We start from the raw sequence: 25,906 nt of genomic DNA, 5'->3' as shown, positions 1-25,906 counted from the left end.
AGGAGCGCGCGCCGGGCTCGGGGCTGCAGCGGGGCGGGGCGCGCGCGCGCCGGGCTCCGCCCTCCGCCCCGGGCCGCTCCGCGCCTGGGCCGCCTGCTCCGGGCACCAGGCCTCCGCCTCCTTCTGAGGCCTTGGCCGCTTCGGGCTACATGCCCCGCAGCTGGGCCCCAGGTCCGCGCGGGAAGCATCTGAGCGCAGTTTACCGTTTTGGTACATCGAAGTTTTCTACCGCAGGTTTGGCGCAGTTGGGAGCTCCCCTTCTGGCGGTAGAGCTGGGCCCTTCCGAACTTGCTCAGGGATGGAGACGATCACTGGCAGCCAAGACCGCCTGTGGTAGCCTCGAAAGTGGTGCGCCCCTGAGAACCACCTTTCCAACTCCTAGGGAAGTTTATCTTCCCATCTCTGAAGCCCTCTCATCCTCCTCCTGAACAACTGTTACTTCCCTCTCCACAAGGGAAACTTCCAAAAAAGTCAGCTTCCCGTGAACAAGTCCCGCACTGGTCTGTGTAAACTCTGGCCCGAATAAACACTATCCCTGGTTGTGCCCCGTCCCTAAACAGTAGAGTGCTTTTCTGCCAACCACAGGGGACTGCCTCTTTCTTCCCTCCCACGCCTCCCAGGCGCATCCTAGCAGTCCACACTCACTGTGGAACTCGGAAATACGGAAGTAAAATATGGACTGTCTATACAATGGAATATTATTCGACTATAAAAATTAATGAAGTTCACTTGCTACAACCTCTGAAACATTTGGGGTGAAAGAAGCCAAATGGAAAAGGCCACATGGCGTATGACTGTTGTAATGTGAAGTGCCCAAAACAAGCAAATCCGTAGAGAGAACACGGGTCATAGCTGCCAACGGTTGTACGAGGAACTGAGTATTGACTAGCTGGGGTTTCCTTTGGGGTGATGAAAAGTCTGGACCTAACGGGAACACAAGGCCAGGAATCCCGTAGCGGTTACGTGTTACGAATGTACTAGTGCATTTGAATTGCATGGGTGGTAATTTTTATGTGGTGTGTACTGCCCCACAGTAAACGGATAGGAACTTTTTAAAGCGAACGTGTCATTGCCGATATAGCCCAGCCCAAAGTGCAAAGTCTCCACCTTATTATGAGAAAACATCGGAGGAAGAAACCTAATCTGAGAAATACTCCACAACCAAAGCGCCCAGTACTCTTCAACAGGACCGGGGTCACAAAACACGGAGCCTAAGATAGTGTCACAAGTAAGGAGCAGCTGGTCGCTAAGGGAAAAGACGGTAAGAAGGCAGCTGGTGAGGCATGTACTTTGTTCATTGGCCTTCCACCCTCTACGATGACCTAAGACGATGACCCGGGGACACTGGGTATAGGGCACAGGGGAGCCCCCTAGTATTTTGACAACTTTTTCTAATTCTAACATTATTTCAGAATAAAGTTAAAGGTAAAAGTGGGTGTTTATTGAGTGGCAACTAGGTGCCTCACGTATCTGGAGTTTGGAAAACTGGAGTGCAGAGCAAAAGCTAGCAAGTCATAGTGGTCAGCTAACAGTGATCAGAGTGCTTCCAGGGCCAGAGACAGTAGACACTTTCCCGTGTGTCCTATCTGTTCCTGACCACAACCCCCCTGAGGGAGATGTTATTGTCTCTCATTTAGAGACATGAAAACGGGGACTGGAAAGTAATATGTCTGGAGTCCCACAAAGGGCGATGGTAAGTCCATATTAAAAACCAGAGCTCAGACTTCGGGAGCTGTGGCACTCTAGAACTCACTGTGGCCCAGCATCGGCCCCGCCTGCCCCTTCTCTCAGTCCATCTTGGTGAGAGGTCCTTAGAGACAGGTGTCGCCATTTCCATTTCTCTCCCTTGGTACACTGCTGCCCTCGCTTCCTGCTCACCTTAAATAATGGAGGAGTTCACCTGTCTGCACTCTTCCTGGCCTCCCACAAGCCATGTCAATCCACCCACCATTCATGGAAACTTTCAAATTTCTAAATTTGCCCTGCTAGGTTGTTAGAGGTGGGTAATGAGCATACCTGTGTCATTCCTTCTCCCTCACGTGTTTCCGGAAGCAGTAAGGCTGCATTCCGTGCTGTTGAAACCCACAAGCTGCCAGGGATGTCCTGACCTCCAGGATGTGGGGATATGCGCTGGGGATATGGTGCCAGCACTGAACACCAGGCGATCCGTACAGTGATGTGCCAATCTTTAATATGCCTTGGAAGGATGGTTGGGTTATGAAGACAGGATCAACTCTGCCTGGAACCACACTGGCATATTGCCAAAAGCCAGAGGGCTTCCCCCGAAAGGGTCTGTGTTCTCCATCTCCACAAAGTACACAGGCCTTCATAGCTAGGATGTATGGGATAGACATAACGGCTTTCACCAAACACCCGACGCACAGTGCTGCCAAACCTCCTTTCTCTCCTTCTCAGATTCACCGAGAATGTTCCTTCTCACCCAGTCTGAGTTAGAATGTGTTTGCACAGACTCCACAAACACTTACAGAAAGCTTGCCTGACCCAGCCTCTCATCCTCATTTTCTCTCATTTGCAAGTTTTCCTGCTCAGGGAAAACTTTGATGCCAAGGCCTCAGAAGTCACACAGGGGCTGGGCGATGGTCCAGTCAGTAAAATGCTCGCCAGGGGAGCGTGAGTGCAACCCCCAGCACCACAAGAAAAGTGAGGGAGGTGACGCCTGTAATCCCAGCACTGGGGAGGCGGACACAGGCAGATCCCTGGAGCTCATTAGACAGCTAGCCTTGCCAGACGGAGGAGCTGCAGGGTGAGTGAGAATCCCTAACTCAAAAAAGTCAGGTGGACAGTGACTGGGGGAGACACATGACAGCAACCCCTGGTCTCCACACAGATGTAAGTATACACGGGCATGTACACACACACACACAGCCTTGAGAGAAACAGCAGGCTGACTGAGTTCCGGCCACTGTCATTACCACAGCCCCTGAGATCTCAGCAGCGCCCGTGTTATCCTGGTGGTCAGGAGGGCAGCAGTCTTGGAGAACCACCCACTGGAGGAAGAGATTCTCTTGCCCCTGCTATGGCTGCCAACTCGAGTTATGAGGACAACTGGCGAGGGTGAGTTTGTAGGACCCCACCACACTTTTCCCTCACTGACTTCCTGGTCTAGGTAGTGGTTGTGAGTCTTGAGCTGCCTTCACGCTGACAGGGCCAGTTGTTTCAGAGAAGCGAAGGAGACTGACTGAAGGCTACCCAATCTGATTTTTTTATTTTTTAGCAGGTTCCCTCGAAATCCAGCTATGGACACCAGGCAGCAAGTGAGTGAAACACGAAATAAGATGTATGTAGGTGACGGCTGCTCACTTCCCTTACTCTTGTTTACTTGTTAGTGCTAATTTTTGGAGGCAGGGTCCCTGGTCGCTCAGGCTGGCCTTGATGAGTCTTAAATTCTCACCTCTGCCTCCCAGGTGCTGGGATTCCGGGCACGTGTCACACCTGGATTGGGCTGTTCTGAATAAGCTTAGTAACACCTTATATAATATTCACGTGTTGGCAGCTCTTCTCTACCTACACTTGAGGTTTTGCTCTGAACCTAAAACTGAAATTTGGAATGGGTGTGTGTGTGTGTGATCTCGAGCAGGGAAGCAGAGCTTCCTCCGGTGGTTTTGAAGTAAGGAGGAGCTGGCTGGCGGTTTCAGCAAGGCAAGGGGATGGGAGAGTCCGAGTGAAGCTCAATGCCCGTTGCCCAGGTTTGTTGCCCACATCCTGCTTGGTGTTTGTTAAGCTCTTTTCATCCCATCCGGCGGCTGACAGTGCCGAGCTGGAAAGTGAGTGTGAGAAACTGCAGGACCTGTGCAGCGTTCTGAACAGTACTCTGAAAAATCCATGTCCACAGGGAACCTCAGGTTTTGACCAGGCTTGGAAATGGGGGGGAAGAGGGGAGGCGTGATGATGTGTGTGTGTGTGTGTGTGCGTGTGTTGCTGTGCAGCCCAGGTCATCCTCAAACTACAATTTTATCTACACCTTCCGAATGTTGCTATCACGTGCTGCCAAGCCTATCTTAGACATGGGATCTCTGCACATGTAATTAATGAAGATTAAGTTATCTTGGATCAAGGTCACCTTAAATCCAATGACTAATGTCACTCTAAGTGAAGTAGGTGATTCAGACAAACATGGGGGAAAGGCCGTGTGAGGAGGGAAGCTGGGACCGAGTAATGTACATCAGGACCTGCCAGAAGCACGAGAAGCAAGGGAAGGCCCTCCTCTAGAACGGCAGTTCTCAACGTGTGAGGTGGGAGTTCCAACCCCTTTGGGGTTGGGTATCATTTGCACTGTGATTTGTAACAGAAGCAAAATTGCAGTTATGAAGTAGCAACAGAATAATTTCAGGTTGGGGGTCACCACAGCATGAAGAAGTGTGTTAAGGGGCCACAGCATAGAAAAATCGAGCACTGCTGCTCTAGAAGTCTCAGGAGAAGTGTGTTGCCAGGCATTATGGGTCACACCTGTAATTCCAGCCCTTGGGAAACTCAGGCTGGAGGATTTCCTCGAGTTCCGTGCAGTCTAAGACTGCAACAAGAAGACTCTATCCCAACAGACAAAACATGCGCACACACAGAGGAACATGGCCCCACTGGCACTCAGATTGCAGAGTCCTGGCCTCTAGAACTATAAGGGAATAAATGGTTCCTGTTCTAAGTAGCATCGATTATGGACAATTTGTTCTGAGGCGGGAGCCTCAGGAATCTAACGAGAAATGACGAGAGCCTGAACAATAAGGAACTGCTGTGTGACACCCCGCCCCCCCAAATCAGAGTGAATAAAACTAGAGAACAGGTGGGTGGTGATTCCCCTCCCCCTCCCCCCACTCACAGCACTTGTAAGAGCTCAAGGACTCTGGATTCCCAAGGATACCACGGAGTACTGACCAGTTGGAGGCTGGGCAAGGAAGTTCCGCCCACTTTTGTTCAGAAAAACGCTGGAGGGCCCTGAAACTCGGGCTACACAACACTGTACCCATTTTACAGGCAAAAAAAAAAAATTGGAGTTGAGTGAAACTCTTTGCCTTTGCCAGTAAGCTGCCAAGTATCTTGGGGCTCCCAGGATTGGTGTGAGAGCAGGTGCAAGACTCGCTCTTGCCCCTTGGTCTGGAACTTGCTTTTGCTCTTTGTAAGTTCTCCCTGAGGTTGTAAGCCCCTCTTGGGTTGTAACCAGCCCCTCTTGGGTGTATGTACAGGGGAGGTCTGTTTCCATCTGTTGTGTCAGGTACTTGCTGGTTTCCTCCTGTCAGTCTTTATTCAGAAGACTTTTCTTGAATTGTGTCTTTGACAGTTCCTCCGCCCTGTCTCCTCTTTCTGAAGCTCTGGTGACAACAATTACTCGGATCATTCTGCTTTAGAATGTCCCCACTCCCTTGTCAATATCTGCAGGCTCTCATCCTTGGATTAATCATATTTTCAAGGAAAAACAAAAAAAACAAACAAAAAAAAAAAAACAAAACAAAACACTCTTCCAGCCCACTGCCACTCAGCCGTAAAGGGCAGATGGCAATCTTAACCTTCAGCATCGAAACCTTTAGTTAGAAGGGCTCAGTTGGAAAAGCGCCTGCCATTCAAGCATGAAGAGTTCCACTCCCAGCACCCACAGGAAAAGTTGAGCCTCAGTGTGTGTATGTGCCTAAATCCCAGCCCTGTGGAGGCAGAGACAGGAGGAACCCTGTCAGTTCAGCCTAGCCAAGTTAGTGAGCTGCAGGCTTAGTGGGGGGACTTGCCTTATAAATTCAGGTGTGGAGAGGTACAGGAAGATACCCGTCATTAACTTCTGGCATGCCTGCACACAAACACAAACGTATGTACAAAACATAGGCATGCAAACCAATTCTTTGGGACCATCCAATCCTTATTTTATCCTCTTAAGACACTCATCCCCAGGTGTTACCGCATCTACTGTCATGAGCCAGACTATCCTTGGTATCCACCATGGCAGAAGCCTGAAGATTAAGTTACAGATCTACACTGAGCACATGGTAGTATAAAATAATCATTACTGTTTCTCAAATATATGGTCACAAGCCAAAAAAAAAATGACAAAAAAAAAAAAAAAAAACTTTTTGTGGTTTTTTGAGACAGGGTTTCTCTGTGTAGCCTTGGATGTCCCGGACTCGCTTTATAGATGAGGCTCAAACTCACAGACATCTGCCTTGCTCTGACCCCCTCCCCCAAATGCTGGGATCACAGGTGTATGCCAGCCCGCCTAGCTGCCAAGAAACATTTTGATCACAGAATAGCTCCAAGAGAAAGTATACCACAATAACATCTACAATAAGCAACGTCTGAGACCATCTAAGTTGCTGGCTGCAGGCTGCACCCAGCCATTACAGCTCTCTCTGGAGATCTCTCTCTTCCAATGCATTCATTATGTTCTAATGCTCCCTGACAATAATTGTACACAAGTCATGATAGAAACCCAGCCTTGCCAGACATGGTGGTGATGCCTGCAATCCCAGCCCTAGAAAGGCCAACAGAACCCAGGTCAGCCTAGGCTATCATAATAAAATCTTGTCTCAAAATAACTTAAGCAAGAGCAACAGGAAGCCATAGACAGGGACGTGGCTCAATGGGTAAGAGCACTTGCTGTGTAAGCAAAAGGACCTGGGTTTGAATCCCAAGCATGCACGTAAAAGCAGGACATAGGGCCAGGCTCAGTGGCGCCTGTAATCCTAGCACTTGGGGAGGCAGAGGCAGGTGGATCTCTGTGAGTTCAAGGCCAGCCTAGTGTACAAAGTGAGTCCAGGAGAGCCAAGACTACACAGAGAAACTCTGTCCCCCTCCCCCCCCAAAAAAAAGAGCCAACAAAAACAAAAACAAAACAAAAAAGCAGAACATGGCCATGCTTGCCTGTCCCGGGGGAACAGAGACAGGCAGATGCCAGCAAAACAGTAACCTGCCAGTTCAGTCTCAAAAATAAAATGGAGAGCAGCAGAGGAAAATACGTGACACCCTCCTCCAGCCTCTATATCTGCACACGTATACGCACACATGTGTGCACACACACTTTTGTTTTCCAAGACCTCTACTGCAGCAATGTAGGGGAGGCCGTGCGAAGCCAGACCAGCCTCTCTGGGAAGAAGCTGTGGGATCCTGCCACTAAGGTCAAAGTCTGGCATTTCTGGATAGCCTCTGAGCTCGGTATATGACGGACTCCCTTTCTCTGCTGGGTTCCCCCTCTGCCTGATCTGGGGAATCCTAGATCCTCTAAGGATCGTCACATAGCTCTCAGGAAGATTACAAGCCCACCCCTTTCCTGGTTTAAAAAAATAAAAAATAAACCTTTCAGCAAGCACCTGGGGATTCCTAGAAACACCCACCCCGTGCTAATGAGATGTCTTGGTGCCTTGGCTTTCAACCAATGACCTTTAACCATACCTGGAGCTCTTCCCCCACCCATTGGATAATTAAGTACTGTGTTCCCCTTCTTATGATAGGGTTGCAAGGTTGCCAATCCCTGGCACCCCCAGCCCCAGCGAATCAAACACATTCACTCTCAAAATCCCTCCCACTGTCCAAGGTTTTTTCACATGAAATAAAGGGGCCAGCGTCATCTATTTCACCATAACTGACTGGGACTCGCCATCTATTCTGGGGAAGGATGGGCTCCCCCTTCCCCAAAGGCTTTGCTGCTGGACCCCCAGGCTTGGCTGTCAGTCAGTCAGCCATGTGTGGCTGGCCATAAGTTTCTATGTATCAGCACCGGTCCTTGCTGCCATCCTCCTAGTGCCACTCCATCCAGTGCAGTACCTAGCTGCCAAAGCAGCCACCCACCAGCCCAAGTCGGGCAGGGCCTTTGTTGCTGCCTGGCTTGGGTTCCAGAGCCCTGATCTCCTTTGACTCTAACACTTCACCCTTTTCCACCAAGAGCATGCACTTCTGGTTTCATGCTTGTTGGGTGTAGCTTCTTTCCCTACAAAGCCCAGGCTCCTGCCGGGCACAGGATGACAGAGCAGCAGAGCCCTACACAAGACTCCAAGATGTTTCCAAGCCATTTTCAGGACCAGCTAAACTTTCCTGTACCCACTTATTGCTTTAGGGCTCCTGATGACCATAAGCTTATAGTTTTCTGGGAACAATCGTGTCATCTGAGGCAGCACCTGTATCCTCCCAACCATAGCAATAAGACAGCTAACCTGGGAGGAGCCAGTGGGTCTCCTGGCCATCTAGGTTCTGCTTGGTCACCGCAATGCTTAAACATGGGTTTTCTCTAGCAGTCTACAGTGGTGCTGAAAGAGATGTACGTCACCGGGTATCAGCAACTCACGGTGGTGTTAAACGTGACGGGCTTTACTTTGAGGCGCTGCAGTCTTCCCAAAATGAATACACACCAGGGAGGAGGTGAGCAGATGGCCGGAGGTGGGGACTGCAGAGTGTCATAGCTGCTCCTGCACGAGCCATTCGTGATCGTGTGTGGACTGTTCCCAGGGCACCCAACACAGTCATGCACAGAACCAATCTGTAAGCCAGATGTAGAGGCTCTGGGAGCTACCTGCCATCTTTCTTTCTTTGAACCCTTCATCCTTTTTTGGCATAGGGCACGCATTTTCCACGTGGAGGGTGTTTAAAGCAACTATAACTGAAAAAGAAGCAAGGGACTACTAAAGACTCATGCAGTTGCAAGTTCAGAATTTATTCTGCTTTCTCCAAACATAAAGGAAAATTAATTCCTTCTGTGTCATCCCACCTCTCTCCACAGGGACGGTATCCCATGGAATCTTGGAAATAGAGATGAGGGTTGAATCAATTTCTTCCTGTACCAAAAAGCTATTCAGAGCTTTCTATTTAACCCAATTCAGGTAACTAAGAAGAGCTGGGTACCTTTCTTGCCACCCTGGTGCTCTTTGGGCATTACTATCCAATTGAAACAAGAGCTCTGCTTTTAAGATATATCTGCCATAAGTTAGAAACTACCAAATTTTATTTTGTACTTTCTTTAAAGAAGAAAGTCTTGGTCCTTGGAACCATACCTGATGCCTAGAGTTTTGTTTTGTTTTCAGGACACTCTCCTCCTCCCCATGCAGGTAAATTTGTCAAATTTAATTAAACAGATGTTGGCCCTACACTCTATATTCAAATCGATGTGCTGAGTTGGTAAACTAAAAATAAGCTTAAAAAATTCAATTGTTTCCCTACATACAACAGACTATGAGTCGGTCTTTAAAAGAAGAGAAATTCTGACACCATGGCACTGATGGACCACACAGTGAGCACAAGAAGTAGAGAGCTACTTAAGGGGTATAGTTTCCACTTTATTTTCTTTTTGATATTTTAAAACTGGCTTTAAACACTCAGCAGAATGTCACAGGAACGCTCTGGGGTGAGAGCTTGTTACATTTGTGAAGCTACGGTGCCCTGAGAGACAAAAACGCGGACCTATGTGACGAGGCCTCGGGATGCCCCACCCTACAGAACAAGGAGGGTGACAGGGTGATGAATCAGCCAGTCCTCCCTCGGAGGTACACCATCCGGGAAGGAACAGGGGCTTCCTCAGCTCACTGATGGGGTATCTGGAGCCAGGCCTCCTCCTTCGGGGTTAGCTGGCTGGGGCCCTTCAGAAATGTGGGTGTGTTACAGATCAACTGGGCGGTATAACAAGTGAGGAGGGAGCCAGCACCCTTAGTGAGGGCCAGCAGGATGTCCCGGAGCACATCCATGGCCAGTGGACGGCGCAGCACAGCCCAGATCAGTGCTCCCTGGCGATGGGGTCCCAGGAGTCTTCCTTGCCTTGAGCCTCAGCAGGCTGCACTCAGTGGTAGACAGTAGGCTCCTGACACTGCAAAGCTACCACCAACGTGAGGCGCTTCTGTCCTCGTAGCACTGGCACCACCACTGGACCAGTGTCACAGTCCAACAGGGACACTAGGAAAGTCCTTGATCAGCTGGAAGACATTGCCAGCAATGACGCTCATAGTGAAGGCTCCACCAGCCACCAACATTCACCGTGAGCAAGGCTCATGGAGTTACAACTCCGTGGTGCTTTATAAGAAGAAATTTGGTCACAGATAGGTAAGTAGGGAAGACACAGGGAGGAGAGATAGCCATTTGAAAACTAGTCTCAGGAGTTCCAGGATCTAGAATTGTGAAAGTAAGTTTCCCTCGGGTGAGCTACCACGGCAGCCCTAAGAAAGTAACTTTATGGAGAGAATTTCTGTCCTTGTTGTTGTTTATATTTTTCCAGTTAAGAAGAAATCAAAGGCCCAGAATATTCAGGTGGGGAACCTGCCTTCCCGGAAGGTGAAGGCTCCCCCAAAGACTAGAACAGCTGGCATGAGACACGCCCTGAGGAAGGAACCCATCAGGGAGGGAAGGAACAGGAGGGCAGTTGGACAGAGACTTAGAAGAGCATCTTCAATAGAGACAGGGCAAGAGCCCTGACGGCCGGCCAGCTGACTTAGGGGCCAGGAAAAAGGCATGTTCTGGGTGGGACAGTGAAGCAGGTGGAGGACAGCCCAGCTTGGGAACACGCAGTGTGGCTGGAGAGATAAGTGGAAGTGTGTTGCAAGCAGTCAAGGAGGTAGGTAGGGTCAGGCTCAAAGGTCAGAACAAAGTCATTCCAAGTCCTACCCCATTGTGCGGGGGAGGGGGGAGAACTAAATTTCCATTTCCTCTAGCCTTCCTTTTTTATGCCTCTTCCTACTTGACCCCTCACCACATACAACTGCATCCCCCTTATCCCTCTGTAACCAGGAATTTGGGGAAAAGGGACTATCAAATTCTTGAAATCCATGGGAATGACTCCCGAAAAACTATTGTGTTAAGCTTTCATTCACATGCCCAGAACGAAGAGTCTGAGTATCCTAGCAGCCTAGAACTGATTGGGCAATTCACCATCAAGCAGTTTATGATTTGGGGTGTGGGGAGGGCTCTCCTGAGCACCCACAGGACGGTGGCCTGCTCCCCACACTCTCCAGCTCATCTGCAGCTCAGTGGCTCAGACCTGTACCACTCAGGGTATAGGAAGGGCTGGTGTTGGGGTGACCTGGCTCCTGGACACGGATCTCCCCCTGTAGCTGCTGTAGGAAATCGGTTGGTGATCACAGCAGGAGAGACAAAAGACTACAAATGAAGAATCCAGCTGCAAATCTGTGGGCTGGTGGGCCTGGGGAAGCGGCTCCGTGGCCAAGAGTACACGTTGTGCTTGCAGAGGACTTGGGTCTGGCTCCCAGCACCCACATCAGGCAGATCACAACTGTCAAATCTAGTTCCAGGAGACCTGACATTTCTGGTCTCCACAGGTGCCAGTACTCATGTGCACACGCACACACACACACACACACACATAATTAAAAATAACATAATTTTTTAATTTTTATTTTTCAAGACAGGGTTTCTCTGTGTAGCCCTGGCTATACTGGAACTCACTTTGTAGACCAGGCTGGCCTTAAACTGAGAGATCTGCCTGCCTCTGCCTCCCAAGTGCTGGGATTAAAGGCATGCACCACTCTCACCCTGCTTTTATTTTTTATTTTTGAGTTGTAGGCTGATAAACAGAAAATATGTGTTCACAGTTTCAATCACTGCATTTCAGAGCCAAGTTTTATTTTCAGATGTATTTGTTTTATGTGTGTGGATGTTTGCCCACATATCTGCGTGTGCACCACATGTGTCCCTGGTGCCTATGGAGGTTAGAAGAGGGCATCAGACTCCCTGGCATTGGAGTTACAGATGGTTGTAAGCCATGTGAGTACCAGGAATTAAACCAGGTCCTCTGAAAGAGCAACAAGAGCTCAAAAACACTGAGCCATCTCTCTGTCCCTAGAGCCAAGTTTCTTCGGTAAGCACAATTCAAATCTGGGCAATATTGAAAAATTGAGGCCCTCTCCTTGCCTCTTCCCCAATTTAGATTACCCAAAAGTACTTTCAAAGATTCTGGGGTCCAAATACACCGAGACACAGATAATACCTGTGTGATGACGTGTGCGTACAGCTTGGATTGGTGAGTGTGCTTTGCAAAAGGTTTGTATCTGACCTCCTTCGTGGGAGCCTCATGATACATTTGTGACAGGCAAACTGGACACACCTGTCCCTGAAGTGGACTGGTGCAGGCAGAGCTTTTAGAAAGGACTCCCTGAGCCAGGCGTGGTGGCGCATACCTGCGATCCCAGCACTCCGAGGCAGAGGCAGGCAGGTCTCTGTGAGTTTGAGGCCAGCCTGGTCTACAAAGTGAGTCCAGGATAGCCAGGGCTACACAGAGAAACCCTGTCTCAGAAAAAAAGAAAGAAAAGACTCCCTGAAGGCCACAGCCAAGCTATGACATACGCAGGCTCACAGTCCAGGTTTCCTAGCCCCATATTTTTCTCTGCTCTACCCTGAGAACAACAACCGCCCTGTGGCCACCTACTCTGTGCCTACCGTGTCCACCTGTAAGTCCCTTCGATCCTCCACCACTCTTCAAGGGAATCAGGATTTGGCCAACAAACCCTATAAGAACTTGAACTCGGAGAGTTTTCAAGGCCATCTCCCACGACGGCTGCGTTCTATTTAGTTTTGCCTCTTCCAGTTCAAATCCACTCATTTTCTATTGGGTACCTGGTAAACACAAGTGCCAATCAGCTAAGCAACCTGCTAGCCTAAACTGGTTCACGGGGCAGGGCGTGGCAGGCAGCCAGCGCTGTGTAGTCTTGCTTCTCTACCAGGCATTAATACATGAAGACTGCTCACAAATCACAAAGGAGCTTACAACAAAAGACACACCCACACCCACTCATAGCTCTGGAGCCAGAAGTCGAAGTCCAGGGTGCTAGCAGACTCCAGGGGGAAAACTCTTCCTCTAATAGGGGTCTCCCCCGCACACACACACCAGGCTCCACAGAGCACTTCCTTGGCCCTCCAGCATCTAGCCCCTCTCAGCATCTCTGACTTGGGGCAGCCTGACTTTCACATCTGTGTGCACTTGGCTTTCCACACCTCACTTTTAAAAGGATACTCGTGGGCAAATATGATGTATGTGCCTTTAATCCCAGCACTTGGGAAGCAGAGGCAGGAGGATCACTGGGAGTTCCTGCTCAGCCAGGGCTGCTTGGAAAGATCTGTCCCTCAAAAATACCAATAATAAAAAAGAACTCCGGCACTCCAGGAAGTGGATGAATCAGCAGAGCGCTTGCTTGTCTCACACGAGTGCACAGAGCCCTGGGTTCAGGCTCCAGCAGAGCCTAAAACCAGGCCTGCTGTGGTCCTATCACTGGAGAGGTGGGGGCAGGAGGATCAGAAGCTGAAGGTCATCATCAGCTATCTAGCAAATGTGAGAACAGCCTGGGCTACCTATGAGGAACTGGGGTTTAAGGCCAAAATTGGGGAGAGATGGGAAAGAATGAGTTGTCTGTCTTTAGATCCTTAGGTTTATTATATGTGTAAACATCCTTTCCAAATAAGATCATACACAGAGTTGGGAGCTGGACAAATCTTTCGTGGAAGACACCGTTCAACTTACTTCAAGGAAAATGCTAACTGAAGTCCACAGTCACTCTGCCCCTCAGGCCAGACCTTGGTGGGGCAGGCTGTGAGAGAGCAGCTTCCATCCCCTTGGGCCAGGGCTGAGAAACAGAGCCAGCATGCTGGCTCTCGGAGCAACCAGGATGAGAGTAGTGGTTTATGAGGGTCAGAGAGGCTGGAGAAAGAAAGCTCGGGGGCGGAGCTCCGGGCGTTGCTGTAACAGGGCTCGGATCGCATTCCTGAGCAACTCAGTTATCCTGAGAGGGCGGGACTGTGCCGACAGCCTCTGCCGCGGCCAGGCCACAGTGCCCTCCTGGGGCTAACCTCATTTGACCCAGAGCCATCCTCACTATCCCTTATCAGCCGAGGCTAGAAGGACTCGGGACTGTGGTCACGGTGCCCAGCCAGAGCCAGGCTCTGCATGAAGGCCTGGTTACTGGGGATGGGACAAAGAAGGGAAACGTCAAAGGTGCCCAGCCTTACGCACCCTGGGGTTTGTTCACATTCAACAGACCTATTATTGTTTCCAACAAGTAGAGAAAGGAGATGGGCGGACAGTGAGCAACTGCCTCAAAGGCCTGCGAAGTTAAACCTGCCGTAGCTCCGGGCTGGAATGGCATTCTCCACGGCCCCTGGAAGAGGCAGCTAATGCCGTGCTGCAGCAGCAGCTCCTCACCTCCAACCTGTTCTATGGCTTGCTGGGCTGTCTGGGGCTGGTCGCTCAACCTCCATTAACCTTAACCCTCTTCTCTGTAAACTTAGGATAACAATAGAATCCACACCACGGTGCTATTGTGAGGATTAAATCAAATAAGCCAAAGAGCGGACTGAATGCAGTTCCTGGTGTGTGGCAAATGCCGAACTAAATGCCATTAGTTCCCCGAGCCCACCGCATGGGAGGTGAGCCCAGGACGGTTAAGCTTCTGTGTCTGCTAGTTCAGGCTCTGCAACCTGGTTGTTTACTCAAACACCAGTCTAGATGCTCCTAGGGAAATTTCGTTGTTGTTTTGGAATTATATTTTTTTAGATGTGATTAACACTGAAATCGGTAGACTTTGAATAAAGTAGGTCGTTTTCCATAATGTGGGTGGGCCTCATCCAAGCAGTTAAAAGTCTCAAGAGAAAAAGACTATGGCTCTCTGAGGAAGAAGATATTCTTCCAGACCTCCAGACTGATGACTGTAACACCAACTGTTCTTCAAGGCTCCAACCCCCACAATCATGACAGCCTGTTCCTTAAAATAAACTGATATTTGATGAGAGATACATATGATGAAAGAGATGCTGGCAAGAGGTAGATTTCTAGATTTTGGTTGGTAGAAGATGGCTGGATAGATGATAGACAGACAGACAGAGCAGGCAAGCAGACAGTTTTAGGTGGGTGGTAAGTACAGACCTATCTGTGTATCTACTCACTCTACTAGTCCTGTTTCTCTGAATAACTCTAATACCACAAGATTTGTGGCGAGGAGCCACAAGGACAAACATCCCAGGCAAGAACGTAGGCTGTGCTGTGGGGGACGAGCGGGCTTGGGAAGCCACAGCACAGGGCACAAGAGGAAACATCTGGAAATGCCACAGGAAAGGCAGGTTGAGAGGAGGCTCAGAGGTCAAACGGAAACCTTCGGGAGATTGATGGCGGAGTCTAAGGGCCTGGAGAGTCCTTGACAAGGCACGTCACACAGACTCACCAGGCTGTATCAACTTCCAGCGTCGATCCAGGACAGTCGCAGAAGAGTGCTGAGGATGGAGAGGAAAACTACCTCCCTCCCAGAGCAAGGGATGTCACTCAGAAATGCAAGAGCCAGCCTCATTTCTGTCTGACAGTGCAGGTCCAAAGTCACGAGGCCGATACACCTGAGAGGCTGGGGAAGGCTGCAGGAGGAGCTGGGGCTGCTGAGGTTCTCCTCTGGAATCTGGGTGCGGCACCCAGCAGCAGGGATCTGGAATGTGCTGCGCTGCGGAGTGAATTCCTGGTGCAGTTTTGAGACTCAGGTAATTGCCTAGGTGAGCTGTGATGGTGGGCATCGTCCAGTGGCAGGTTCTGCCAGGCGGGGAGCTGGAGGTGGCTTTGTCCCAGAGCCTTGCTCTCAGCCTGGTGCCAAGTGAATGTCGCTCCCACAGAAACGGCAAGAGCAGGCTGGGTCAAAAAGCCTGGCTCTCGCAGGGCAGCTGAACAGATGCCACTGCCCGGCTCCATGAGGAAAAGGCCACCGCCTCTCTGGGGGCAAGGTAGACCAGGTCAGTCCTGGGGCTTCGTTCTCCCTCTTTCTGCAGAGCTGGTCTCCAGCTTGTAATCCTCTTGTCCCAGTGCCCTGCATGGTAGGAGTACAGGCACACACACCTCTGTCCCTGGCTTTACGCCTGCCCCTGCTGTCACGTCCTGTCTCTGCATCATGTTTCTTCTATTATTTAAACACCCAGATAGGACAAGGACAGAAAGCCCCAGCCTAGATGCTTTAGAATGTCATGGCCAGTGTTCCGTTTCCATTAGCATGGAGGCCTGATGATGCCGAAAAGTCTTCCTGTTTAAAGAAAAAGAGGAGTCACTGTGGCGAGAGACATACAACACAAAATTTACCGTCTTAGCCGTCGGTAAGTGGTGTGCAGTTCTGCGGCATGGAATATATTCACATCGTTGTACAACTGCAGCCTACCATTCACCTCCAAACTTCGCCTCTCAAACGGACTCTCACAAAACAGGAGCGTGCCCAAGTCCCTGGCAATATCTGTTCTGTTCTCTCTCGCCTTTAAAAAGTCACTGTTATTACTTTTAACTACATGTGCACCTGTGTGTCTGTAAGGCTTGTGCATGGGGCGCAGTGCCTACAGAGGCCGAGTGGTTTGGATCCTCTGTAGCTGGACTGCTACAGGTGGCTTTCAGCCAGCTGATGTGGGTGCTGGGAACTGACCTTGGGTCCTCTGTAGAAGCAGTACCTGCCGTTAATGCTAAGCCATCTCTCCAGCCTCTTTCTAAGCCGTGTGTGTGTTTGTGTGTATGTGTGTTCACATTCAAGCAGATGAACGTATGCTTCCTCTCCTCTTTGCCCATTGAGGAAGGCTCTCTGCATCTAACTAGTGAGCTTGCTGAGAGCATCTCCTGCCTCTGCATCCTGAGTGTCGGGGTCACAGGAGGACCACCTGACTTTTCCGTGGATTCCAGGAAGCTCAACTCTGGCCCTCAAATCTTTCAGAGAAGGAGCTTCGCCCTTTGAGCCATCTCCCCAGCCCAGTCTCTGTCCTTTTTATTCATAAATGTGACCCTTCTAGAAAAACCCCACAAGTGAATAACGCAGTAATGACGAATATCTGGATGGTTCCACTTAGCACAGCGTCTCCAGTGTGTCCGTGTCGCTGCGTGGTCTTTGTTTCAGTTCGTTTTGTTTGGGGTTTTGAGATAGGATCTCTTTGTTGTTACCCAAGCTAGTCTCAGATTCCTGAATGCCAGGATAGTGATCCTCCAGCCCCAGTGCTGAGAAGAAAGCAAAGCTTCGTCCCCTTTGGAGGCTGAAGTATGTTGAAGTGTATTCGTATAACCTGCCACACTCTGGTCCCTCGTCTGTGCCTTCACTGAGCGCCCCCACTTTTGCACAGTGTGATCACGTGACTATGACTATGCACATGCAAATGGCTGCTTTCTCTTCACAGTTCCTGTAAGTAATTTTTCCCATATAAATGCTTCTACATTCTCTCATAATAGTCACAGTCTCTCTCCATTGTGCAACGTCCGCCTCCATCTGCCTGTGGCCACATGCAGACATGACCGGTAACCATCATGATTGCCCCTGTGAAGTCCTGCTTGGTTTCTCCACAGAGTTTCCCAGCACAGTACAAATAAAACCACTCGGGGTCACACGAGCCTTGACCCTGTCGGCACTGAGAAAGCATCCAAAGGCTTTTATATCAGCTCAAGACAAACCAGGTACACTTGCCTTGGACTGAACTCACCTGTCCCGAGCTCTTAGGTTGCCCTCCTTCTGACCCACTGGTCTTGCTGACTCTTTTCTTATGTCAAAGCCCCTGTGCTCAGACCTCACACACTGAGGCAGGGCTGTGCAGAACAACCCCTTCTTCCCTCCTTAGACGACCACATTGTTTATTAATGTTTTCCCTTCCTCTTTGTAAGTCATCTTGTCAAGGACTAGCTGGTCCTCTCAAATAACCAACCATACTTGTTAGGACCGAGTTAGAGGACTACAAGGCTCAGCTCAGAGTGGGTGACCCACGGGTCAGGGAGCCAAGTTCCTTAGGTCTCCTTGCGTTTTCTTTGCCCAAGAAGGAAAAGCCAAGGTACAAGGTACAAAGTTCAGCCTTTTATCCAAGATAACCGCAGGGTTCCAGCCAGGATTCCAGGTGGGGAGGAGGAAGAGGGAGGACAGGAGAGGCCTGACCTCTGCCATTACATCTCCTGAGAACCACACACCACCTCTGCCCTGAGCCATTGGTGAGAAAGGGCTCAGGTGGCCACACGTCAGCTTCCAAGGGACTCAAGGAAACGCCGGCTTCTTGTTTTCTTGTCTTCATGCTGTAGCTGTCCTGTTTTCATTTTCCACCTGCTACAAACCATGCAGTGCTTTTATTTATTTGCTTACCTTGGCTTCTTTCAAAGAAAAACACTTAAACCTTTTTTCCCTTGTTCTCAGCAGTTTGGTTTCAGTGTTTCCTGGTGTGCCTTCTCTCCTTCTTTGACGTGTGTGACTTCGATTGACACTCAGCAGTTAGCTCTTATCCACACTGACTACAGGCTTTTGTTTGTGCTGACTAACCAGGACATAGGTAACCAAGTTACAGAGCTTGTTCGGCGAGCCCTCACTCTTATTACATGTTCTAGACAAACATACATGGGTAAGATATGAAATGTGCACATCTGGAGTCCCATGTCCTTACTGCAAGTTTCCAGATTTCTCTGAGGGCCCCGGGGGTCGTGCTGCTTGAAGCGACTCCACGGATGCTCCTGTGACTGTTGATGATGCTGGAGACGGCAGAAGGGCCCTTCTTTTCTTGCCACCCCTCTTGTGGGAGCCATTCTGCAGGCCTGTTTCCTCGCATTTGAGGTTCTTGAGTGTCTTGGGTCTGTAAGTTTAGTGCTTTCACCAAATTTGGAAACATTTAGCAATTTTAGTCTCTTTAAATACATTTCTGCCTTGGCATTCCTCTTCTTCTCAGAGTTTGTTTTGTTTTCATTCTCCTTCCTTGGCCTTCTGAGTGCTGGGATTACAAGAGAGTAACAGCACACCCACCTGTGTTCTCAGACTCCAATCTGCTGACATACACACTTGTTCTGCTTGATGCCCACAAGTCAGAGAAGTTAGGACTTTCTCTTCTCTACCATGAAGCTCTCCATTACTGTTTTCAAGTTCGCTGATGTACTCTGTGGTGTCTCTTGACTGTTAATCCTATCTGGTGAATTATTTTGCTTATTTAATTTGTTTTCGACATTTGGTTACTCATTTGCACGTGGGTGTCGCCGTGCATGTGTGAAGAGCTTGCAGGAGTCCGCTCTCTCCTTCCACCATGTGGGTTTTGGGGACAGAACTCAGGTTGTTGAGTTTTGTGGCAGCATTTTTATCTGCTTGGGTTTTCTTTTTTGTTGCTGTTTGGGGACCAGGTTCTACTTACTGCGTAGTCCTGGCTGGCCTGGAATGTTCTGTATAGACCAAGCTGACCTCTTACTGGCAACGGTCCTCCTGCCTTTTTTCCTGTGCTGGAATTACAGGCATGCACCACTTGGCTTGGTTATTTTTTTGAATATCCTCCACTTTCTCCTCAAATGTGAATGATTTCTTTTACATCTTTGAACACATTCAAGGGGTGGTTTACAGTCCTTGTCCTCGATGACGCTGCCTGTTATCTGAGTCTGTGACCGTTGGCTGGTTTGCTTCTGACTGTGGATTACATTTTGCTGCTTGTTTTGCTGACCAGAACATTTTATTATAATGTCTACTTTGTTGAATGTTATCCCTCATGTTAATTTTTTCATGTTAATTTTTAAGAGCATTAAAAATTGTTTGACAGGAGGCAGGATACTTGCAGATACAGTTGACTCTTTCAAAGTATGTTCTTTTCTTTGTTTGTTTGGTTTTTTGTTTTTGTTTTATTTGAGACAGGGTTTCTCTATGTAGCCTTGGCTGTCCTGAACTCGTTTTGTAGGCCAGGCTGGCCTCTAACTCACAGATAACCGCCTGCCTCTGCCTCCTAAGTGCTGAGATTAAAGGTGTGGGCCTCTACAGCCAGTCTTGAAGTATGCTCTTAAGGTCCTCGGTAGCGTTACTCTAGAAATAACCTGGCTGCTGGGTTTACCTTTTGAAGTTTCTCCTGAATGTTATACATGTTCAAAAGAGATTTTCTACTCCCGTTGGGCAAAGTCAGATGTTTCCCAACCCTCTGCAAGCTCCAGGTGGTTCATGAATGATGTGGTTCATGGTTCTTCAGTTGTTCCTTGACCAGCCCCATAGACCTCCACTCTGTGTCTAAGAGGCTTAGGGTTCCGCAGCCATCTGCCATGTTCAGGCACTCTCCCTCAACACGCGGTCCTCCTCCCGAGACTCTGGCCTCTCTGGGTCCTGCCTGTGTTCCCAGAGCTCTGTGTATCTTCTGTGCTTAGCTTATATTCCCTCTCACGCCCAAATGGGATGTTCCAGAAATTCAAGGCTGTTGTCATATTAGAGATTTTACTAATGTGGAACTGGGCATATTCATGGTTCAACCCACAGCACCATGGGAGTGGGCGGGAGGTCAGCTAGTGTATTTAAACCTAGAACCACACTTGATCTCAGTACACAGATGCAGAAAAAATCTACAAATTTGACAACTATTGATAATAATTTCAAGTAACTAAGTAAGACTAGGGATTTCCTTAATCTATTTTTTAAGTGCCTTTCAAGAGAGCTAGTAAGACAACTCAGTCATTAACAACACTTGCTGCTCTTCCAGAGGATCCAAAATCCTCCCCCCCAACACACACATACATGTAATTTTTAAAGTACTGAGCAAACCAACACAGTGGTAAATTGCAAGAAAAGCAGCCCCTCAAATGAAAGGAATAGCACAAGACAGCCTGTCCTGCACTTTTCTGTTCAACATCATTTGAAGTCATGTAAGAAAAGCAAAAAGCAGAAGAGGAGTTGGAAAAGACAGAAACAAAACTGTTATTTATTTGCAAATTTACCAGAAGCACCTTACTATGTGTGAGACTTTGTTTTCTTTGGTTGGTTGGTTGGTTGGTTGGTTGGTTTTTTTGAGACAGGGTTTCTCTATGTAGCTTCGGCTGTCCTGGAACTCGCTCTGTAGAGCAGGCTGACCCAGAACTCAAGAGGAGAGGAGGTCAGAGGACAACTTTCCAGTTCTCTTTCCACCATGTGGGTTCTGGGGACTGAATTCAAGTCTCCAGGCTTGGAGGTGAACACCTGAACCTGCTGAGTCATCTCACTGGCCTGGGGCTTTGGTGCACAAGCTTGACCCCCTGGAGCTCCATCTCCAGAACTAACTTCACACATGTGCTGTCCTCACCCCAGGCACCCATAAGCACACACTTAAAATAATAGCAATTTTTAAACAGTAGAGTAGTGGTGCCCAGAGCCAGGGGTGGGAGGAAGAGGTTATGCTAAGATGCCTTCTTTGACACGATGAAACTACTCTAGAATCATATCACACACACCTTTGTGAATGTACCAAAAATAGTCACCGAGGTCAGGCCCAGTGCTGCATGCCTATTGTAGGTGGCAATTAATTTTAGGTTTATGTAAAGAGATATAATGTCACACTGCTCTGGAAACTGCCTTATCCTTTTAAACATGAGACAGTTTCACGGGGGGAAAATGTTGGTCATGCCTATGTAAAAAAGACACAAGAGGCTTAAAGATGGCAAAGTACATGCCAACCTAGTTTAGTCCTAAAAACTCAAAAATTATGTTCATATGCTTAAAAAAAAAAAACCTGTCCATCTCAGATCAAAAAGGGAAGTCAAAGATAACCAAAACCAATGTAAAAACCCAGGTACAAGATGCCTAGGATATACTTAAATGCTAAGGATAAGAGAGTTTATATGCTAATGCTAAGAGAGTTTATATAAAGTTCGGCTACAAAGGCATAACCGCCCACCCTTAAATGCCAAAGGTAAGAGGGAGTTTAAATAGTTTGGCTATAAAGGCATAACTGCCCATCCTGTATACATAAAGGACAAGCCAAAAAATAGCCACAAACAATGTAAAACCCAGGTACAAGATGCCTAGGATATGCTTAAATGCTAAAGGTAAGAGAGAGTTTAAATAAAGTTTGGCTATAAAGACATAACTGCCCATTCTATATAAACAAGGGGATAGGACAAGTAGCTACAACATATATAAAAATCTAGGGCTAAACCTCTAAACAGGTACAAGATACCTATGGTATGCTTATATTCTAAATTAAAAAGGAGTTTTTATAAAGTTTACTTAAAACATGTGTTTTCTATTGCTCAAGGCAACCAGCTTGTCTCTCTAATGGGAGGCTTCTCTAGGAAAATAGATAGCAGCTTGTCCTAATACAACAGGCATGCAAGAGCCCAAAAAGATATTTTAATCTATCCAAACTTGTTTTGATTTCAACATGATAATGACTGAATGTTCAATAATAATGGTAACTTATATTGCTGATCCCTTTACATGGAAACAATTCTGAAACTGACTGAGACATAAAAAATGTCTCCAGCCAGAACTTCAACAATACATGGCCAATAAATTCTTGGCTATAATATTCTCAAAAAATGTATTATGCTATTCTTTTAATTTGCATTGATAAAATTGGCTTATAGTTTAGTTTCATCCTGCACATCTCATACATTTATAATTTTAAAACTCTATAATGCTTGTGAGAAATTTTATCTTTGCAGAGCAAAAGAACTGGACACCAGAGATGCTGGATCAAACCTGACAGGATTCATCCTTCCAGCATGCTGAGACATTGACATCTGTTCCAGCATCTTGCATGTTCCAGCATTCTGCTTGCTCCTGCTCAACTGCTTCAATTGCTGTTTCTCATCAAAGCCTGCTCCCAAAAGAACTTTGAAGAAAGCTGCTAATCTTAATTGGTCCAGCATTTTAGACTGCTCCAAAGAGGACTTTTATTAAGCCTGAAATTTCTCAACATTCAAAGACTGGACCACAAATGTTATTGCTTGCTTAATTAACCAATTTTTCCCAATTTTCTTTGGGCCCCCTAATAGAATTTCTGCATGTCCAAAATGTCAGCTAGAAGAAATCCTTAAGAATGACAACCAGTTTTCCTTACAGGGGGTTTGGGTATGTTTTTGGTTATTTTCTATGGCTATGAATGTTTATTGTCATTGGGAGATGTTTATAAATTATTAATGATCTTATTCAGGGTGAAACAAGGAATATACAGGGATGTCTTATAGGAATAAGATGAAAGGTAGATTATTGAATCTACTCAACTTAGGGTTTTATTTGTTCTCAAATAAGGTTAATTTTAACTCTGGTATAGGATTTTGCATATTGATGCAAAAATAAGTGTTTTTGATACATTGGTATAAGCTCTAGTATATTGATACAATTTCAAGGTTACTTCCAATACTTTTAAACTGCTATCAAAAACTGGTTAGGATATTAAGTAATGCAAGTTAATTGCTAGTTACTCAACTCATAGTCATGTCAGACATTAGTCTAATTTATCACAGAAGTATACATCCTAGGTTTAACAGATAGATATGATTTTGTAGACAGATCGATTATATAAAGATAGGTAGTCTTCAAAAACTTCAGAGACCTACAAAATATGACATTAAAAATGTTTGTTTCTTTATTATTTTAAAGATTCTTTGACAATGAGACAAGTCATCTCCTGGCAGCACCCCGCCTACCTCAAAGAAGATGATGAGCATTGAAGAACCTCCATATGGAGATGGCTTCAAATGTGGCAAACATGCCACTCGGGTAAAGAAAATACCCTCGCTTCACAACAGACAAATTCTGCCTAAAATGGCCAAGCTTAAATGCAGGACAAGTCTACTGCCGAACTCTGCCAAGACAGGGTAAGGAAGTCCTAAATAGTTGCTGCTTCACATATGTCTGTCAAACATACTGAGCCAGAAGGCTGAAGATGATGCTCCAACGTTATAGAGAGTTATGGGTGACTGTTCAGGCAGCAAACTGTCTCTGTCAATTTTTATTTTTTGGAATCTTCTAACATGCACTTCCTATTTACTCTAATAACTAATTTTATTCCTTCTCAAGTCTCTGATGGGGTTGAAGACCAAATAGTTATAGTGCCACAATTAAGGTTAAGTTGTTTGGAAGTTAAATCCTTTCATGTAGGTAACACCAATAAGGATAAAAGTTAATTTAGGTATAGAACTTTAAACTTGTCAAGATAGATAGGATAAATCAGATACTTTCTCCTAAATTGCTAAATACACATGGACTGGACATTGCACATGTATATTTTACCTAACAGTTTCATAAGTTCATAATTATTATTGTATTGAAAGAAAAGGAGTCTTTTATTGGTCTTAAAGGGGGAAATGTTGGTATACTGTTCTTTCAGAATGTGTACACTTTACCCTTTTTCATTCAAATGCTGATTTCTCTCCCCCACTCTGTGGTTTCAATCCGGACATTGCATTGTGATACTTATTCTAAGCATCACCTGTCTCAACTTTGTGTAAACATGCCAAAATAAAACAACTAGCCACAATGTTGAGCAAGGGAAGTAGGAAGAGATGGAGGAGCCAGAGGACAGGAAAAGAGTGGGAGGCAAAAGGGAGAGGGAGAGCTGGGAGAACAGAGGCAGGAGCAGAGAGCTTGGAATAATGTGGAGAGATGGACTGGACCTAATACATCACTAAAAGCGAGTATAATGTGGGAAATCTAAATGTTAGGAAACTATGAGGGCTTGGGGGTTTAGGATGGAGTAACTATTACCCAGCATTGTGTTCTAAGTTAATTAAATAAATCCCAGTCTCTGTATGGTGATTTGGTTATACAGCTGCTTAGGATTAACAGCAGCTTTACTAAAAGATAAACCAATAGTAGATATTAATAGTCTCCTACAACACATTCCTATACCCCTTGCCTTATACAGAAAATGCCAGCAGGCTGGGAATATAGGACAGCGCTGCACTACAAAGTGAGTTTGAGGCTAGCCTGAACTACCTGAGACCCTACATTTAAAAAGTAAATAAATAAGTGATGATGACAAATAGTAAAACAAAAATTATCAAATTGTGCATTTTAAAATGGCATGTTTTGAGTTGGAATGTAGAATGCTAGGGTGTAAAGGGCCCTGGGTTCCATCCTAACACCCCAAAAGAAAAAAAAAAGAAGAAGAAAAAAAAAACAACAACAGACTGACAAATTAATCAGAACCCTCTCCAGACATCCATGTGAATCCAATAAACGACCTCCTTCCTTGAAGACACATCTGTGGAAATTTCCACCAGCAAAAAATCCTGGAAACGGTGCTCGAACTGCCTCTCTGGCCATGAGCCAGACATCTTCCTTCAGTGGCTATGCCAACATGGCTCATAAAAGGCAACAACAACAGAAAAGCCATTTCTGCACCCATTTCTCGTGAGAGCCAAAGTAAAGAAAATAGATCCGTCATTCCCTTCTCAGTTTTCTCCTCAGTTTAGTATCTGGGATGTCCAGGGTCACAAAGTCATCCTTGTGAATAAATACTGTAGCTTGTTGCTATACTCACAGGGAAGAACATGCTAAATATACTCTTGATGTTGATAGAAGATGCAACTGTTTTTATTTTTTTCCAAAGATATAAAAATGGATAGATCTGAAATCTTTGTGTGGCTCCTGGCATACAGTAAGTGTTCAGTAAGTGTCAGCTATTGTACCAGCTGAACTCAAAGGCGCTCCGTTACTTTCTAAGAGGACTGCTTGATCTGAATAAGTCTCTCTTGATTTGTGTCACACCCTCCAGTGTCCCCACAGAGCTATCAGTAGCCATGAGATCCAAACTGACTCAAGCTGAGGCACGGCTGTCTGTTGAGGCCTGAGGCGGGGCCGCCTCCCTTTTCCTCTTCCAACAGACTGAGCTAATCATTCTCGGGCTCTATTACATCAAATACACCAGCACTCGATGGCATCATGTTCTACTGACAAAAATGACCCTATTGCCTCCCAGACTGCTTCTCCGGGATGGAGGAGGATTTGTCTGCACTGAAGCAGTGTTGTCTCCTCAGCAACACAGCAAAGAGGGCCACCCAGACTTTGACACAGGGACCAAAGAAAGGCCCCGCCCAAATCCCCACCCTTACTGTCATCCTAGGGCCCATCCAGGTCTCCTGTCTGAACCCACACTCTCAGCAACACAGAGAGACCAGGCTGGGGAGAACTAGGGTACCAGACATACCTAGGATGATCCTTATCACTTCCCAGAAACAAACACCCTTGTTGAAAAGCAGAAAAGTAAAATCCATAAATATACAAGGCTTGGGCTGGCAAAATTGTTGAGT

At 47.1% G+C, this 25,906-nt stretch overlaps 1 long non-coding RNA gene across 1 annotated transcript; it reads left to right on the top strand.

Moving 5' to 3' along the window:
- The first annotated feature begins 15,149 nt into the window (after window positions 1-15,149).
- Window positions 15,150-25,230, top strand: LOC129674603 (uncharacterized). Its single transcript, XR_008719815.1, has 3 exons — window positions 15,150-15,438; window positions 22,313-22,721; window positions 23,253-25,230. It is a non-coding gene; the product is annotated as an uncharacterized LOC129674603 (long non-coding RNA).
- The last annotated feature ends 676 nt before the right edge of the window (window positions 25,231-25,906 follow it).

Source organism: Psammomys obesus, unplaced genomic scaffold (genome assembly GCF_907164565.1).
Source record: "Psammomys obesus unplaced genomic scaffold, mPsaObe1.curated_primary_1811, whole genome shotgun sequence".
NCBI lineage: Eukaryota > Metazoa > Chordata > Mammalia > Rodentia > Muridae > Psammomys > Psammomys obesus.
The sequence above is the reverse complement of the archived record's forward strand: the minus strand, read 5'-3'. Positions and strand labels throughout refer to the sequence as shown.